This window comes from Bacillus rossius, chromosome 17, assembly GCF_032445375.1.
Source record: "Bacillus rossius redtenbacheri isolate Brsri chromosome 17, Brsri_v3, whole genome shotgun sequence".
NCBI classification, from domain to species: domain Eukaryota; kingdom Metazoa; phylum Arthropoda; class Insecta; order Phasmatodea; family Bacillidae; genus Bacillus; species Bacillus rossius.
This window is the reverse complement of record NC_086344.1, coordinates 26,941,398-26,946,094: the sequence shown is the minus strand read 5'-3', so window position 1 is coordinate 26,946,094 and position 4,697 is coordinate 26,941,398. Positions and strand designations below refer to the sequence as shown.

Here is a 4,697-nt window from a genome sequence, read left to right as displayed (position 1 = left end):
TGAGTATACAGTAGAATCCCTTTTTTCTTTTACACTATTCAGGGGGATGTCTGAAAGTGTAAATTGCGGGAGAGTATAATAAGGGAATTGTAGGAAAATAATTTTCTCCTCAAAGAGCAGTGATATTGGACCTTAACGTAGGTAAACTATACTCTGATGTACACATAATTATTAAAGAGTGTATGAAGAATATCTAAATAGAATAATTAATATTAGTCATATATTGGGTTTTAGTTCTTTTAAGTATTGAAATATCATAGTTATTTTTTTTTGTTTTTATTAGAAATTTGATTAAAATTAAAATAATTTAATAAAAATAACAACAAAATTATTACTTCAAGATAATTGTTCAGGATATCAATAATTATTTATCAATCAATAATGATTAATGAACAATAGATATTACTCACTGTTGAATTACTCACACCATAAAGAAAAACTGTGCATGTTACTGTTTCTTCAAACAATTCTGCCATTTGGAAAACGCCAAATCCCTGAACAAAATATAAAAGTCATAACAGGTAGCGCTAGCTATGCAGGAAATGCATGGACTGTCTGGTTGAACAAGGAGGAATAAAAGCATGCTGGTAGCGAATATAAAATTCAAAGCATTCACATCTGACTGTATAGGATCATACCTGTATCTACCTATTTACTGGAACAAGCTCATGTGCGCACCTCCTGTCTTATTTTTATTTTCATTTATCTCTGCGTGTTCCTTTTTTTTTTTTTTCCCCTTCGGGACGAATCATTGTAGAGAGAGGATAACGAAAACGAGCCCGGCAATGTATATAGCATAGTGCTCTCTTTATAATCTCTTCGGCCAAGTGCCTGTTTTCTTTCCTTCTCCGGTCGGAAAAGTTTCACGACAAATTTTCACGTAAGCGTTGCATAAATGCCACCTTGAAATTCAACTCGCATTTAATCTATCTCTTATAAGTTATCTGTCTCTCTCTTTTTTTTTGTGTGTGTGTGTGCGGGACAAATCATTGCAGAGAGAGAGGAGAACTCAAAACGAGCCCCGGCAATGTATATAGCCATAGTGCTCTCTTTATATAATCTCTTCGGCCGAGTGCCCGTTCTCTGTCGTCCTCGTGTCAGAAAATTTTCACAAGTTTTCACGTAAACGTTGCATAAATGCCACCTTGAAATTCAACTCGCATTTAATCTATCTCTTTATCAGTTCTCTCTCTCTTTTTTGTTTGTGTGTGTGCGGGACGAATAATTGCAGAGAGAGAGAGGAGAACGAAAACGAGCCCAGCAATGTATATATTGTCGCGGGTTGAAATTTTGCAGGGTTGTTGAAATCAAATTTAGGGACTTTACTGACGGGACTCTGGGCTGGCTGCTCTGTTCACTCGTCAGCGCAAGTGGCGTGACCATGTAATTGGGGCACGGGGCCGGCGCGGCGCGCTGCGGGCTTGCAGAATTTTGTTTGTTTGTTTGGCCGCGCGCTGGCGCAGCCACGGGCCGCAGTTACTGGGGCGCGCTGTCGTAACAAGCCGCGCGGTGTGGCCTGCACATTGTGGTAGAGGGGGGGGAGTCTTCCCAGATGTTCTAGTTAGTTGTTTAGTAAATTTGACTTCAATAACGAGCTTTTGTTATGGTAGGCGCGGCAGGGCGCGCGAATTTAAGCGCAAGTGAGTGGTGACTCGGGGCTCACTCAGGCGGAGGCTATGCGTCTCACCTGTGGTCACGAGTTGTTAGTTCGTTCGTGATGTAGGAATTCAGGCTCACTCAGGCGGAAGCTATGGTCGACGCCAGAGGCCACGAGTCGTTTAATTTAAGTTAGGTCATAATGTAGTCGTCAAGCTTTCGGGCGGAGGCTATGGCCCTCGTCAGGGGTCACGCGTCATAGTTTTTAAAATGTAATGTTCGTTCGGGATTTCAAGGGCAGGAGAGGCCCCTACGTTATTTTTTTAAAGTAATCGATCAAGAAAGGCTTTTCGGAAAATGTGAGTATGGACTTATCTTTGTTTTAATTTTAAGTATTAATTATGATTTGAGGTATTCGGAAGGACTAGGGAAGTGTTTAGTGAAGTTCTCTCATTCTCTCTCTTGTAAGGTCGTTCAATCGTTAAGGAAGTAAAGAGATTATTGTTTTAAATTGTAATCCTGCTATTTAAATGTTCTTTAAAATGATGTTGAGTATTTGACTTTAAGAATAAAATAATTTTAATTAAGTATTATGTTATTTTGCAAAATCTCCTTAGTTCAGCTCTCACCAGACATCCTGTACGGGATGACGAACCTATGATCCTAGGTACAGTAAAGTATTTTATGAAGTTAAGACTAGTTGATGCCAAGCGAGTTGTTTCTATGTAAAGAGCTACGATTCTCTCCCCCCTCTGAAGGTGGATCGTGACAGAAATGGCGGTGGCACCGGCTAGGTGCACGTTACAAGAAATGGTGGAGGCGCCGGGTAAGTTCTATTTCTGGAGAGAGAGAGAGGTAGATTTTTATGTTTATTATTAAGTTAGTTTCAGCTTCTGATAGCAGGTTATTAAGAGTTTACTTGAGGAGAGGATTACGGAATTTTAGTCTATAGTGGAGGAAGTCTTTGAGATTTTTTTTTTGACGTAACAGATGATTATTTGAGTATACTTGTAAGGATAAAGTTTATAGTGATAAGTTGTTTTAAGTCGTTGAGTTTATCGGGGATTTTTACGTGAGGAGAATACGTTATAATTTAAATACTTAATAAAGATAATGCAAGTGGTTTAGTTTTATTAAAGTTAATTTAAGATTGTAGGTTAAGAGAATTATAATTTAAAATAAAAATTTTTTGTCGTAAATAGGAATTATTTTCAAGTGAAGTTTGTTTTGTTGTCGTGCGCGTAGGAGACGAGACGTACGAATTAAATCAGTCGAGGGAAGGATAAACGTTAGAAAGGAATTAAAAAGAAAACGAGAGTTTATGTAAAAGAGAGTTATAGAATTTATAGTGATGTTTTGTTTTAATTAGAAAAATGTTGAGAGTTGTTTCAGAACGACACGTCAGTGGACGTGGCAGAGTGAACACGTGACGGGGAGGTGCTGAGACCTAGCGGAGAACGGAGGAACCGCAAGCGAGGGTTGGCGCACCTGATGGAATTCGGTGACGTCACGAGCACGTACAGAGACGTGGACCGTGGACGGCCGTGACCTTGTTTTGATCAGCTGTACGGTAACTTAGCGATAAGAAAATAGACTATTGGTTAAATAAATTTAAATTTAAGTGTGTTTTAGAAGAAGAGGAACTTTCAGTATGTAAGTAATTTATTTTAAGAAGTGTATGATGTATAGGCTAGAAGTGTTTCGTTGTAAGTTGTTTATGTTTTTGTTAGTTAAATTCTACCTCGGTTTTAAAAATATTTTTTTGGGATTTGTAAACATTATTAAGGAGGTACACTATAAAATCGATAAGCATTGAGAAAACTGGGAAGGCTAGATTTTGTGTGTAGAGGGAATTTACTCCAAAAGAACAGAGAGACAAAATTAATGTTTTCATTAGGGCGAGGGACCCTAAGGTGAGGCGTTGTGTCCCTGGGAAGAAAGGGAATTGTAGCGCAGACCATAGGAGATGGGCTGACTACGGAATTAAGGGTCAGGAGAATCCTGAGAGTTGTGAGTAGTTTGGGGCAGGAGTTCCCCATGGTAGTACCGAAGTGGCTATCCTGTATGGGATAGGGTACCATTTCAATGAAGTTTGTTGGTGGGGTTAGAGCCCCCTGTGTAGTGGGCCTATAGCAGATAGGCACTACAGTGAATTTGGTTATTTTGTGAGGTAAATTCCCTGGAGGTTAAGTAAGATTGGATTCAGTTAGGAAGGAGGGAAATGAGAAACATTGCTGTAGAGAGTTAGTGTACTTGCCTAATGTGAAATTGAATTTTAATAAATTAATTAATGAGAAAGTTTTGTTCGGTAAATAAATAATAATGGAAGATAGCTAGATAATTAATTAATTTTTTTTTGAGTAAGGTGTTTTAAGTAATGAAATAAAATAAGGTGAAGTAATTTGAATAATTGGGGAGGAGTTTCTTTAAGAGTTTAGATAATTGTTTTTGAATTTATTGAGATATTCAGCCAGTGAAGTTTGAGTGTGAGAGATACAGTGAGATTTTAAGGAAATCGGTTGTTTATTAATTAGGACAAATGAGATTTTATGATTAAGAGTCAGTAAGCATAGTTAAAATTTACGACATGATATTTGTTGACAGTTTACAGTTATTAAGGAGAAAACAGAGTAATCTATTTATTTTTATTTTAATGGTTTGAAGATAAGATTATGAATTTTTTTTGGAAGTTTCTTTGGCATGTTGGAATAATTTTTTTTGATTTTTAGAATTTACAGAGAAAATTTAATTGATTTACATTAGTTTGGAAGTATGGAGGTTTAATGTTCGATTAGCCCTAACTTGATGGTCGGATCCCAAAAGAATGCCGTAAAACCGATAGCCAATTGAGAGGAATGCGGTAGGCGCTTGTGTAGAGAGGGGTTGTGGGAAAACTCCTTGGGACTGATGGCAGATCAGGGGCCCTAAATAGTGTGTGATGCTGTAAAACCAGTGCAGGGAAAGCCTGGTATGCTTAAATTTTTGGGCACAGGTTATGTAAACCTGGGGTTCCATGGGATTTAGTCATGTTAGCTGCTGTGAGACATTAAGATTTCCAGGCTCCATAGTAAATTCAATGTAAATTTTTGTTTTCTTAAAAT

General features: G+C 37.8%; 1 protein-coding gene across 5 annotated transcripts in view; it reads left to right on the top strand.

The window, feature by feature from the left end:
• Nucleotides 1-1,067: 1,067 nt before the first annotated feature.
• Nucleotides 1,068-4,697, top strand: part of LOC134540822 (kazrin) — a 352,698-nt gene continuing 349,068 nt past the window's right edge. For 3 of the 5 annotated variants that reach the window (XM_063383783.1, XM_063383785.1, XM_063383784.1), the window contains exon 1: nt 1,069-3,249. The gene's annotated coding sequence lies outside the window, so the exon portion shown is untranslated. Of the gene's footprint in view, nt 3,250-4,697 lie in introns of all 5 variants that reach the window. The other 2 variants (XM_063383782.1, XM_063383780.1) reach the window with 1 other exon arrangement.